Here is a 15,257-nt window from a genome sequence, read left to right on the forward strand (position 1 = left end):
TTCTGGTACAATGGCCCCTGTCTTCCTGACCTCCATAGAAATTCCTCTTTCTTCCTTTAAATATAACAGAGGAATGCCTGGAAGAAAACTTGCTTTTGCGCAGTTTGCTCTTCCTAACAACTGAGCCAGCCTGTATTTTACCTCGACAAAATGAAAAACACTATGATGCTGGAGGAACTCAACAGGCCAGGCAGCATCCATGGAGAAAAGCAGGCGGTCAACAATTCCTCCCGAAATGTTCACCACCTGCTTTTCTCCACGGATGCTGCCTGGCCTGCTGAGTTCCTCCAGCATCATAGTGTTTTTCATCTCAATTCCAGCATCTGCAGTCCTTTTACCTCGACAATATGGTTTATTATGAAGCACAAGAGGGTCAATATTAAATCTGCCTAAATTGTACAAAGCTAATGCTCTTTCCATTGAGACTTAGACTTAAAATTTGCAGTAAGTATTCAGTGCATGCTGAGCCTTATGGGGCTACATGATGATAGGTTATTTAACAGATTTGAGCAATCAGTTCACAACATGCAGAAAGCTTCTTCCTGCAACTGGCTGTTCCCATAATGGCTGCTATCATAATAGCCCAATCTTGCAAAGGAGACCTCAAACAGATGCTGAATTTCTAAATGAATGAGCAAAAAAGTTTAAATCCTGTTTGCAGCATGGGTTCCAGCTGCTGTTTATTCCTTTACCACTATGAAACACAATATATGCAGGCTGGTGTTGTCCCCAGTATTGGATAGTTTATCCAGATATTTTTAATGCTTGTAAATAAGGTACAGCATTAACTAATTTAGAAGGCTGTTAATATTTCTGTGCAGTGATCATTATCACTAAAATGTAATGATTTAAACAGTAGGTTTTGTCTACAACTTGTCTTAAATCATCTGAAGAGTTTATCTCCTCAACAAAAAGCAAGATACCTTGGATTACTCAGCAGATGAACCAGAAGGTGAGGAGACAACAGAAAGATTAAGATTTCTAGTTTAGGCATTCCAGGCTGAATCGCACCTATTTTTCATTCCAGGCTGAATCACACCTATTCTTAGTGCACGAAAACATTACTGAATTTAGCACTATTGGCCCTGCAAGTAAGTCATAAAATTGCCCAGCATGAAACAGCGTTAGGATGGTTTTCACCCAAACACAAGTGTTAAATTGGGACCTATGTAATTCTCAATGAGACTTCAATCAATTCACCGTGGCACCTAATACTCAGTTGTGCAGCAATGGGAAAAGAATGTCGGCCCTTAAAGGCACACATCCCATGGCTGCCAGGGAGGAGATGGAAGCCTTGGGGTAGAGATAGCTTCCATTTTCTCAAAAAAGAAATCCAAGTTGGCAACAAAATACATGTCAAGGGGGTGATGACATGCCGAGAGGACCTGGACACTCACCAAGCTCACCATAAGAAAAGCCTCACTGGAGATGGCTGTAGTAATCTCCTCCTCACCATAACAAGAAAGGTAGAAAATAGAAACAAGAGGTGGCCATTCAGCCCCTTCGATTCTACTCTACCATTCAATACAATCATAGTTTGCCTCAATACCATATTTCTGCTCTCCCCATACCTCTAGATGTATATCATATCTAGTAATCTATCAATCTATATTCAGCGACTTGGTCTCCATTGACTTCTGTGGTAGAGAATAGCACAGACTACTGATCTTCTGAGTCAAAAAATTACTCCTCAACTCCATTTTACTCCATATCCTCAGATTGTGATCCCTCATTCTAGAGCCCTTCTCACCAGTCGGAGGAAAAATTTTCACATATCCAGTCTGTCTATTCTTGTTAGAATTTTACAGATTTCAATGAGATCCTTATCCTATAAAGCAATGTGAAATCAGTTCTAGTTGACCCAATCAGGAATCAGTCTGAAGGTGAACCATTGCTGCACACCCTCTATGCAAGAAGACCAAAACTGTACGCAGTGCTCCAGGTATGGTCTCACTAAAGCCTATATAATTGTAGCAAGGCACCCTTACTCCTGTACTCAATGAAGGCCAACATACCAATTGCTTTTTTAATTGCTTGCTGCATGGTGGACCTTTTCAGGATGTCTAAGTTGCCTGGAGTCAGTTGTGAAGCTACCCACTCAGCTTTCCAGATATCAACAATATGTCTTTTTAATTCAACAAGAGCAACAAGCCAGCCTGTTGTACCCTTAGTTCCACTGAAGCAGTTCCACACTGGTTGTAATGTGGAGCTTTGAACCATCATTGTGGGTGAAGATGTGCTGTGAACTAATTACATCATTAGATGAGTGCCTGGTTCAGGAGAAAGGATAGACATGCTAATATGGAGCGCATGCTTAAGTGCCCAATCTAATTTTGAGATTGGTGTGATATTAACCTGAATTGACCTCCAGCTGATCTACATGGAATGAAATTGCATCTTGCTCTGTTAATGTCTAGTAAATGGCACTACACAATCTAATTTCTAGACTTTCATCTGAACTGGCAAAATTCTGAGGAAGTATCTAAACCTAAAACATTAATATATTTGTTCTCGCAATGGAAGATAATTGATCTTCTCCTGTTCCTCTTTTTCCAGCAGTGGTAGAGTATTGTTTTCCTTTTTCTGAAGATTTCTGCCTTAAATTACTTGGGCTGATATTTTGGAATCAGGACTTCTGACTGGGAAATTCCCTCATCATACAACTAGACGTTTCCTAGACTTTTGAGGCTTGTGAAATACAGATTGTGTTGCTGGGAATAAAAGCCTTACTTAGATTACATTTTCCATATAATGAACATAACATTTTATAACTATCCACTTTAAGAAAATAAACTAAATCACTTAATCACCCTTCTGCAACCTCAATACCTTGTCAATAAAATACATTATCTTCGAAAGTAGTTTTAGTTTGAACTGCATTATTCAAAAACTTATTCGGAGATCCATTTTGCCATGAATTATCTGGACCAAACAGAAGTTTTATTTTATATTCATTCAAGGAATATGGGCCTTGCAGGCTGAGCCAGCATTTAATTGCCCACTCTTGGTCGATCTTGAGAAGGTGGTGGTGAGCTGCCTTCTCAAACTGCTGCAGTCCTTGAGCTGTAGGTATACCCACTATGTTGTTTGGGAGAAAGTTCCAGGGTTTCAACCCAGCGATGGTGAAGGAACTACGATATATTTCCAAGTCAGGATGGTGAGTGGTTTGGGGGACATCTTCCAAGTGGTGGTGTTCCCTTGCTTTTGCTGCCCTTGTCCTTCCAGCTGGTAGAGGTCATGGGTCTGAAAGGTATCTAGATGAGTTGCTGCAGTGAGTCTTGTAAATGGTACAAACTGCTGCTACTGTGTGTCAGCGGTGAAGTGAGGGAATGGTTGTGGATGTGGTGCCTATCAAGTGGGCTGCTATGTCTGTGTGGACTGCTGACAACAGTTCACTTAATATAACAATGCGGTTGGAAATATGTGTAATTCTTGGCAAGCAATACAGTAAAGAGAAGTGAAGCTTTTTCTTTCTGGCAAGTTGCCTATCAGTTATGTCTTAATCTATCCATTCTTAGATTAGGTTTGACAGCCTAATATCAACTTTCAATGCAGCAGCCCACAAAAGAAAAACAGTCCAACCTCAGTTTCCTGATCCAGGAAAAACAGCTGTAATTTGACAAGCTTTTCTGAAGGCACTTTCAAACAGATGATCAATACTCAAAATATGGCTCCAACTGTCAATGCTGGACCTCAGATGCCTGCTGAATTAAGTGGCCTGGTAAGAAATTATTCATTTCTTTTTCAGTCACTCTGCGCCATCAAATGGTCAGATAAGCTACAGGGAATCAAACAAAGTGAAAGCCAAAGAAGAGTTGAGAAGTGATGCTGACAAAAAAAATCAAAGGCTCCTTTTCACTTCTGTGAGAATTATTAACAGTCCAGACTTTCCATGTTTGGAAAAGTAACTCATGCAAAGAGCATCAATGACTGTCCTTGTCTACATTTTCCAATTCGGCCAATAGGCCCTTTGTGTGCATGGGTTCCTGGAGAAAGGAAAACATACATCTGCAGTAAACCCTCATTTTGATTGTCAGAAGTAAAATTGAGTGAGCCAACAGCTTATAAAAGATTACAGCTTAAGGAGAGGAGATGGAGTGGGGATGGGGGAGGACGTTGTGACTGAAATTTGGAAGTAAAACAAAAAGAATTATTGAGAATACAATTATAAGACATAAACAGGATAAAGTGGTCTTGTGAATTGGAATGCATGTTATCTTCTTTGATTTGGAATGTGTGTGGTTTCATTATTGATTTATTATTACAGTTCCAATATCCAAACCTCACTGAAAGCAGTTGGCACATCAGAGGGTTTCAATCCACTTGATGGAAATTTCCGAGCAAAGGATTGATCTGCATCTTAACTTTATTTACTCATCTTGGCTCCAAATTCCTTAACAATGGTCCTTCAGTAGATCTGTGTCGTGCTCCACATTAATGTCATTGATAGTACAAATCTCAAAGTGTTGCACGCTGTTAATCAGTGAAATGAGCGACAACTGAACATTTGTTGTGCTCTCTGCAACAAACAAACATGTGGAAAAGTTGCAGAACAGCTATATACTGCAGAATACATGAGTCGAGGTTGCACTTTGGGAAGCAGGCAAAGGGATCAGTGCTGGCCCCTTATTACTGAGTAGTAAGTTTACAGATAACATGAAAAAAGGTGCTGCTATTGAGAGTGAGGAGGCCACAAGATAATATTGATGTTGGGAAGATGGGCAGAGTAAAAACAGATGGAATTTACTCCTGATAAGTATGAGGTGATGCATTTTGGGAGGACTACTAAGGCTTGAACATAAATAATCAATGTTACAGCCCCAGGGAGTGTTGAGAAACAGCGCGACATGGGTGCACAGAAAGGTAAGGTGGTGAAGAAGGCATAATGGACACTTGCCTTCATTAGCCAGGGCATAGACTATAAGATCAAGGAGGTTATGGTAAAAACTAATAAAAATATAGGTTAGGCAACAGTTGGATAACTTTTTGCAGTGTGGTGACCACATTATATGAAGGACCTAGAGTCATAGTGCAATACAGCATGGATACAGGTCGTTCGGCCCAACAAGTCCATGCCGACCACGGTGCCCATCCAACTAATCCCAATTTCCTGGGTTCGGCCCACATCCCTCTACGCCCTGCCCCTCCATGTACCTATCCAAGTGCTTCTTAAATGATACTCTTGTTGTACCTGCCTCACTATTCTGGCAGCTTGTTCCATATACTCACCACCATCTGCATGTAAATGTTGCCCCTCAGGTCCCTTTTAAATCTTTTCCCTTTCACCCTAAATCTATGTCCCCTAGATTTGGACTCCCCTACCCTGGGGAAAAGATTGTTACCATCCACCTTATCTATGCCTCTCATAATTTTAAATATTTCTACAAGGTCACCCCTCATTCTCCTACGTTTCAAGGAATAAAGACCTAGCCTGGCCAACCTCTCCCTATAACTCAAGTCCTCTAGTCCTGGCAACATCCTGGTAAATTTTTTCTGCAGTTTTTCCAGGTTAACCATGTCTTTCCTATAAGAGGGTGACCAAAACTGTAAACAGTACTCCAAAGTGTGGCCTCACCAACGACTTATGTAACTGCAACATAATGTCCCAACTGCTATACACAGTGCCTTGACTGATGAAGGCCAGCGTGCTAAATGCCTCTTTCACCATCCTGTCTTCCTGTGACACTGCTTTCAATGAACTATGCACTTGAACTTCTAGGTCTCTCTGTTCCATTGCACTTCCTAGTGATTGACATGATTGAACTTGAGAGAGGGTGTAGCTTGACATGTCCCCCACTCTACCATTATCTTCAAACTAGGTTATCAATGCTGGTTCAATGAAGGGTGCAGGTGAGCATGCCAGGAGCAGCACCAGGCATACCTCAGAATGAAGGGACAGCTGGTGAAGCTACAAGACAGGACTACATGCATGCCAAACAACACAAATAGCATGCAATAGAGAGAGCTAAGCCATCCTACAACCAATGGATCAGATCTAAGCTCTGCAGTCCTGCCACATCCAATAATGAATGGTGGTGAACAATTAAACCACTCACTGGAGGAAGCAGGCTCCACAAATATCCCCATTCTCAGTGATGGGGGAGGTCAACACATCAATGCAACAGAGAAAGCTGAAGCATTTGTAAGAATCATTCCAGCAATAGTACTGAAGATTTGTGCTCCAGAACTTGCTGCACACTTGGCCAATCTGTTCTAGTACAGTTACAACACTGGCATCTACTCGACAATGTGGAGAATTGCCCAGGTACTTCCTGTCCACAAGAAGCAGAGCAAATCCAACTCGCCGTTAACGACCCCATTAGTCTGCTCTCGATCATTGACAAAGTGAACACACTCCTCACTTCATTACAGGCTTAGTCTAAACATGGAGAAAAGAGCTGAACTCTGGAGGTCGAGTGAAAGGAACTGCTCTTGACATCAAGGCAGCATTTGATTTAGCATTTCATCAAGGAATTGTCAAAGCATAGAATGCTATAGGCCATGCATTGGAGAATGGGACTACTAATATGGATGGCTGCTCAATAGTTGGCATCAACATGGTATGCCAAATTGTTTCTGTGCTATATGACTTTGTGATTCTAGACATTTCTATCAACATGTGCATTTACAGTGTGAATGCCTTTGTTATTCATGAAGAAAAACTGCATTCTTAAATGGATCACTAATGATTATACACATTCCTGTGCTAAATTATTTGTCCCCTGGAAACTTGCCATCCTGAAAATGTTATACCTGCTATACCTGCTATCCTTCCCCTCTTGGAAACCAATGAATGTGCTGGCCCCAGAAACCTTTGATTAGTTTGATGCATTCTCAGTGCTGGCTGAAACAGATAATAAATATTGCTGTTATGATTCAAGTTCAAGTTCAACTTTAATGTCATGGGCAAACAGACACAAGGTATAAATGCCATGAAAATTGACTTTTTATGCAGCAGCAGCACAGTACATTACAAACATGACAAACATAAGTCAACATTAACATAAATTATACATAACGGTTGTATCACTGGAGGTGTCCTGCAATTGGTCTGCAATGTGTCAAAGAAATGTTGGTTGAATTTGCAGCAGTGAAAAGAGTCTACTCAAAAATTCCCAGATAGGACAGGCATGTTCTGTCATTTTACTTCCATGGATATAGGCAGGACAGATTATGGCCTCTGAGATGCACTTGCAAATAGTTTGTTCTCATAAACTGTACCTTTTCAACCTGTCCATGAAACCCAGTTGGAATCCCCAAAATGATTTGTCTTGGCAGCACTGGAGACAGCAGTGCCCAGGAGAGCAGATAGAATTTCATCTTTCTGCCAAAATGACCAGAAACAAATCCTTTATATTGTGGAAAATGTCCAATGCAAGCAGTCAAAAATACTCAGAGAGAATACTGGTTGGTGAAGTTGTTGCAATATAAACTGTGGCAGGTCACTTTTAAGATGAGCTTCAAAACAGCCAGGAAACTCTTAAATTAATACATCTATTATTTCTGAGTGAACAGATCACTGATGGCATAGTCCCAAAAGGCTGAAAAATTCAACATCCAGCACTGGAGCATAAGAACTAAGTGAGAAAGGGTACAAAAAAGATTTGCAAGGATTTTGCAGGACTGGAGGGTTTGAGTGATAAGGAGAGGCTGGACAGGATGGGATGGTTTTCCTTGGAAAGAAGGAGGCTGAGGGGTGATCTGATAGAGTTTTATAAAATCGTGAGGGGCATAGATAAGGTGAATGGTCACAGTCTTTTTCCCAGGGTAGGGGAATCTAAAAGTAGAGGGCATATATTTAAGGTGAGGGGGAAAGATATCAAGATGATCTGAGGGCCACAGAGGATGGTGGATATATGGAACCAGGTGCCAGAGAAGGTGATAGAGGCAGGTACAATTACAATGGTTAAAATATATTTGGACAGATTTATGGATAGGAGAGGTTTAGAGGCATATAGGCCAAATGGAGGCAAATGAACTAGCTCAGAAAGTCACCGTGGTTGGCGAGGACAAGTTAGGCCTAAGAGCCTTTTCTCGTGCTATATATCCCTCTGACTCTTTGTCTCTAACATAAGAAAATAGGAGGAGTAGGTCACTTGGCCTCTCAAATCAAATATGATCATGACTGAGCTACCTCAGGCCTCATCTCCTCTTTGTCAATTCCACATAGCTCTCAGTTCCCTGATCTTTCAAAAAATTACCTACTTCCTCTTTAGTTACCCCCAATGATCTAGCCTCCACAATCTTCTGAGGTAGAGAATTCCAGTGATTCACCACAACTAATTTGCAAAATGTTATTGTCCAAAAAAGGGACTTTTATATAAGCAACAAATTAAGGGGGAAAAAACTAATCTCAATATTGCACATGGAAAAAAACAGATTCAAAGATCAATGTTATACCTACAAACAGAACCTCCATGACTCATGAAGAGCCGTGGGAATTATACTCTTATTACATTTAGCGGAAATTGTTAAAAGTTTTAGAGATTATAGAGCTGACCCTTTCAGCAATCAACTCTTAAAAAATTCTGCATAACGTTAACATCTTTGAAAGTGCAGATTATAGCTATTTCTTTTGATTAAAACTTGAATATTCTGCTTAAACAGTGTTACTGTCCAAAAGTACAACAGAACTGAACTGACATTAGTGGATAAGAAGTTCTTCATTCAATGGCGACTTAGTGATCCTGACAGTTTAATTATGCATAAGAATTCTATTTTTTAAGCAAAAGTCTTACTATATGTACCCTTTTGAACATGCAGCAATTATAATTAATTAGCATTAAATTTAAGTTGCTTTTGTTGCAGTTGTTGTCCATTAACACAGACTTGTCAGAATATTTAGTTCAACTGATGAGTGGAGTGACATTATTGTGGAAACTGTCAATAAGGATTATCACATACAAAGGAGCTGGATAAACATTACTACAAATAGTCATTAACCCTGAGTTCATCTGAGGTATTATCACTTCTTTCAGCCAGTTCTGTCAGTACAGACATCAGCAGTCATCACTTAGGCAAAAAAAAAGCACATGGAAATAAAATAATATTCTCACAAGGGTCCTCGCATTTAATTGTATGGTCCTTTTCACAAAAGGATATGAAAGTAAGGTGGAGAAATGAATAGTGGAGAAGGACTGACTAGCATGTCTCACATATGTCAGTACCACCGTAGTAGGCTGTATCTCAAATAACAATGAGTCGGAGTACAGGAAGGAGATAGAGAGCTTAGTGACATGGTGTCATGACAACAACCTTTCCTTCAATGTCAGGAAAGCAAAAGAGCTGGTCATTGACTTCAGGAAAGGGGGCAGTGTACATATACCTGTTTACATCAACGGTGCTGAGGTCGAGAGGGTTGAGAGTTTCAAGTTCCTGGGAGTGAACATCGCCAATAGCCTTCCTGGTCCAACCACATGGACACCATTGCCCAGAAAGCTCACCAGTGCCTCAGGAGGCTAAAGAAATTTGGCATGTCCCCTTTGACACTCACCAATTTTTATTGATGCACCATAGAAAGCATCCTATCTGGATGCATCACAGCTTGGTATGGCAACTGCTCTGCCCAGGGCCGCAAAAAACTGCAGGGAGTTGTGAACACAGCCCAGTGCATCATGGAAACCTCCCCTCCATGGACTCTGACTATATCCCTTGCTGTCTTGGTGAAGCAGCCAGCATAACCAAAGACTACACCCACCTGGGTTATTCTCTCTCCTCTCCCATCAGGCAGAAGATACAGGAGCCTGAGGACACATACTACCAGGCTCAAGGACAGCTTCTATCCCACTTATACGATGAAATGGACTCTTGACCTCACAATTTACTTTGTTGTGACCTTGTATCTTATTGCCTACTTGCAATGCAGTTCCCTGTAGCTGTGACACTTTACTCTGCACTCTGTTATTGTTTTATCTGTACTACCTCAATGCACTCTGTACTAACTCAATGGATCTGCACTGTGTAATGAATTGATCTGTACGAATGGTATGCAAGTCAAGTTTTTCACTGTACCTCGGTACAAGTGACAATAATAAACCAATAACAATACCAATATATTGATAACGACCAATGAAAAAAATGGATCAGCAGAAAAATATTGCATTCGAATTCACACAAAGAAACAAAGTACTAGGAAGCAGATAAGGTGCAAGTTTTGAAGCTTCTTGTAGGTAGACTACATAGTTTCTTGAAGGTCTCATCTAATGTCTGCTATCTATTCTTGACTGAACTATTATTTAGATTTAGTTACAGGTGAAATTGTGTGTAAAAGTAGTAGTTCATTGAAATGCACAAAGGCTACATTCCTTAGAAAATAACAAAAATAGATCAGAGCACAAGAGATCAATTATCATTCTAAAAAAATTAAATAAAAAGATCCTACAAAGATGAGCAAAATGTCAAAGAGTCAAAGAGTCATACAACACAGAAATAGGCGCTTCAGTCCAACTCGTCCATGCTGACCAAGGTCGCAGGCACAGTAGTGTAACCATATTACAGCGCCAACGACTCGGGTTCAATTCCGGCCAATGTCTGTAAGGAGCTTGTACGTTCTCCCTGTGTCTGCGTGGGTTTCCTCCAGGTGCTCTGGTCTCCTACCACATTCCAAAGATGTACGGGTTAGGAAGTTGTGGGCATGCTATGTTGGTGCCGGAAGCATGGCGACACTTGTGGGCTGCCCCCAGAACACTCTATGCAAAAGATGTATTTCGCTGTGTGTTTTGATGTAGGTGTGACTAATAACGATATCTTATCTTATCTTACCTGAGCTAGTTCCATTTGCCTATGTTTGGCCCATATCCCTCTAAACATTCCCTGTCCATTTACATATCTAAGTGTCTTTTAAACGTTGTAATTGTACCCACCTCTTCAGCTTCCTCTGGCAGCTCATTCCATATACCCACCACCTCTGTGTGAAAATGTTACCCCTCAGGTCCCTTTAAATCTTTCTGCTCTCAGATTAAATCTTTGTCCTCTAGTTTTGGACTCCACCACCTTGGGAAAAAGACTCCGTCCATTTACCTTATCTATGCCCCTCATAATTATATATACTTCTATTAAGCCACCTCTCAGCCTCAGAAAAAAGCCCCAGCCTATCCAGGCTCTCCTTATAACTCAAGTCCTCTGGTCCCAGCAACATCCTTATGAATCTTTTCTGCACCCTTTCCAACTTAATGTCATCCTTCCTATAGCTGGTCAATCAGAAATGCACACAGTGTTCCAAGTGTGGTCTCACCAACAACTTGTACAGTTGTAACATAATGTTCCAACTCCTGTACTCAATGCCTTGTCAGATGAAGGCAAGCATGTCAAACACTTTCTTCACCACCCTGTCTACCTGTGTCACCACTTTCAGGGAACTATGTACCTGTATACCTTAGTGTCTCTGTTCAATAACACTCTCAAGGGGCCTACCTTTACTGTCTAAGTCCTGTCCTGGTTTAACTTACCTAAGTACAACATCCCAACACTTGTCTAAGTTAAATTCCATCTATCATTCTTTAGCCCACGTCTCCGCTTGATCTACTTCCTCATCCAACTCGTTAATATAGATGACAAATGGCAGTGGACCCACCACCAATCTCTGTGGCACACCACTAGTCACAGGCCTCCAATCTGAAAATCAACTCTCCTCTCATATGAATGAGTTAGGTGAATGTGTGGAAGGGAGCTCAAGTAGAGCAGAAGCACCAGTACAGAATTATTCATTCAACCTCATCTGAATCAGCCCATGCATCATTTTGGATGATCACCCTACTGCAGAAGCTAGAAAACCTGGCACTAACAAGGTCCAGTGGGAAGACCTGGAATATTTTCCTAGTCTTTTGACACATACCCAGCGGACTTGAAGGAGGAATTTATAGTATTGTACAGCAATGGGTATGGGAGTACAGCAATTGGGAAAGGAGCACAGTATGGAGTTGGATAGCTGAATGGTTACGCTCCTGGATGGAGACATAGACTATTGGTCTAGAGATATGAATTTGAATCCTAGCAAGCAGTTGGGGGACATAAATTGAAATAATTTGGAATAAACGGCTGGTGTCAGTAATGTTAATAGTGAAATGACTAATTATCATAAAATCTCATTTTGTCTACCAACGTCCATTGAGAAAAGAAATCTGTCATCCATACCTGGTATGGTCTACATGAAATTACAACCTGATTGACTCTTAACTGTCCTCTGAAATAGCATGGAAAACCAGTCAGTTTAAAATGCAACTGGGGATGGACAATAAATGCAGAACTTTCCAAAGAGTTCTGCATCCCTTGATCATCCTATGAATCCTGTGGTTTTAAAACTCATGACTTTTAACCCCAACTGGTACAATGAGAAAATAATTAATTCTGACATTTTATTGGTATATCTATTTCCTGTAAATTTGATGGAATATTTATAGAGAGGGAAATTGGAATTTCTACCAATGTACTTTTCTATTCTTTCCACAAGTTCTTCTTCAGTACTTGGGTGATATTGGAGAGAGTGGAGACTAAAATGGGATCAACAAGAGAGAAAAAATGGATGAAAAACTAGCAAAAAAACCTCCAACAAATCTAGCATAAAACAATCAGCTTAGAATTGTATGAAAATTAGCATACAATTAATAAAAATGATTATTGATAATTTAGTCACCTCTGCAATTTGAACCTGAATATATCTGTCAAATTTATATTGGAGAATTAAAGACTTCCACAGTATCTGAATGCATAATCCACCAAGATGTCTCCACAGGACAGATGTGCATAAGTCAAAAGTAATCAAGTCCTCTTGATAAAAGGATGTCACTTCTTACGTGAACCAAGCAAGAAGGCATGTTGCAATTTGGTGATCTAATGTCCTGTACCACAGTGAGAAAAGTCATGGATGGCAGCCTGGTAAACTTCTGCTCTCAGTGGGCTGGAGTGAAAAAGGAAGGGATGTCTCCCCATATCTTTTTATGATCCCAAGATGTGTACAATGTGCAGATTTACATGAGCAAAGGCTTGAGATACATATTCTATCCCCTTGTGACAGTCAATGAGGGAAAACCAAAGAGAGGAGAATTGTCAAACATAGAAATCATTAGACATGGATAAGTAGAATAATTTAAAACTTGTCACCTGTTAGATATCAATTTCAGATGTACAGAATTTCTCACAGATTAATTTTGAGAGAGCAGCCATTTTATATGATCAGCATCTTAAATTTGTGGTTAAAACTGATGTCACACATCTTATTTATTTCCTGCAAGTGCTGGGTTGGATCATGCTGACCTTCACTTGCTGAATCTGTAGTGAACCACAAGGTGACTGCACACAGGTTAGCTCATTCCTGACTTCCACACCTGCACACTGCAAGTCAGGAATGAGACAGATTTCAGATGCCGGCACACCGGGCATAAATGGCCTGGGCTGATAGGCCGGATGTATGTCACACAGGTGGACGGGCTGCCAACCTTGACTGAAAAGGTAAATGCAGGTAACTGTTTTTGCTGAATCCTAATGCTTTCACTTAATTTCTAACAGTTAAAAGTATCTTTAAATTAATTTGTTTTCATTTTTACTATTTTTTGCATTTTTTTTTATTTGTATAACTTATTTAAATCTATTTGAATGAAGATCAGAGGCATTTAAATACATCTTCAAAGACCTCTGATAATGGTGAGCTGTCAAAAGACCAGCAGGGCAGTCTAACCTCTGATGCTCAGTTGCGTCTCGTGGCCCGCTTCACCTCATGGGATAGCCATATCAACTAAAGCTCCAGGACAATTGGGCCTGAAGGGCTGTAAGGAGTAACTTCAAACACAGAGAAAGGGTGGATGACAAGCGCAGGTGGTGGGCCAGGTCAAGCATGATCTGACCCAGTGGTTCTTCAAACTTTCAGCAACATAGACATCTGCTCATTTGGAGTGGAGAGCAAGTCAGCAATATGTACACAAAATAAAAACCATTGTTTCATAAGTTCACACTACTTCAATATGGTCTACTTACTTTGTTGACATAATGCATTTGTTTGGACCACTACCTCTCTATCTTTGGATCCTAAATGAAATTCTATGCAAAAAATACACCATTCTCATTGAGATTGTGTTATGAGTTTTGCTGTTCTGGCCCAGCTCCTCTATAATTAAGAGATAGGGTGGACAATTCACAGAGAAGTCATCATGAGTGATAAAAAATACTGTGGGGAGCATTCTTCTGAGGCAGAGGTTAAAGAACAAAAGAAGAAAGGAGAGGGTATTAGGGTTTAGGGAGAAAAGTATTGAGATAATTCCCAATAAACACATTTTAGTCAATACCTTGTCCTCAAATTCCATCAAAAAACCTAATTTTTAACCAAGCATTTTGTCAGGCCAACTACTATTTCCTTCTCTAGCTTGCTAACCATTTTTATTGATTGCGCCCCTCTGAAGGAGTCTTTAAATCAAAAGCCAATTCACAAATGGGTTTGATAGGATTGTTCTGTTGAGTCAGCATGGATGTGATGGGCTGAACAATATCCTTCTGTATCAAATAAAAAAACATTGCTGTAAAGCATTTCAGTCAACACCAATGCACACCTGACTTGATGGTGACAGTGAATGATGAAAGTCTTCATTCTGCGTCTTTGACTGAAGTGGTAAATCTAGACTCAGAAAACAGTGCAAAATAGTTTTCACATATGGAAATAAATCTTTATTTGCTTGTGTTTTTGTGACTCAGAGCTAATCTGTACGATAATTTTAGAAAAAATGCCTTTTTATATAATTATAAGGCATGCCTGTCAAAAAATAAACTTAGAATAAACATAGTCATAAGGTTTGAAGGATTTCACAGTACTTTTCTAAAAACAAGCTGTGGTATTAGCATGACTTACAAACTTTGATTCACCATTATAATTTCAACTGCTATCCACTCTTACAACTGCTTTACACACATCCAATAGAGTTGTCACACAGTGTTAGCAACTGCACACCAGACAAAGTCTATTTCAAAACAGGAAATGCCATAAACACTCAACAGATCAGCCAGTTTCTGTACAGAGAGAAACAGAGTTAACATTTACATCAGGATAAAACTCGTCTCTCTTCACAGATACTGGCTAAATTGCTGAGTATTTCCAGCATTATCTGGTTTTAGAAACATAGACATAGAAACATAGAAAAACTACAGCACAATTCAGGCCCTTCGGCCCACAAAGCTGTGCCGAACATGTCCCTACCCTAGAAATTACTAGGCTTACCCATAGCCCTCTATTTTACTCAGCTCCATGTACCTATCTAACAGTCTCTTGAAAGACC

At 40.2% G+C, this 15,257-nt stretch overlaps 1 protein-coding gene across 3 annotated transcripts in view; it reads right to left on the bottom strand.

The window, feature by feature from the left end:
• LOC127569067 (gamma-aminobutyric acid receptor subunit gamma-2) overlaps window positions 1-15,257 on the bottom strand; it is a 73,650-nt gene that overhangs the window by 20,278 nt on the left and 38,115 nt on the right. The gene's annotated exons all lie outside the window — the stretch shown is intronic.

The sequence above is a fragment of the Pristis pectinata genome, chromosome 4, assembly GCF_009764475.1.
Source record: "Pristis pectinata isolate sPriPec2 chromosome 4, sPriPec2.1.pri, whole genome shotgun sequence".
NCBI lineage: Eukaryota > Metazoa > Chordata > Chondrichthyes > Rhinopristiformes > Pristidae > Pristis > Pristis pectinata.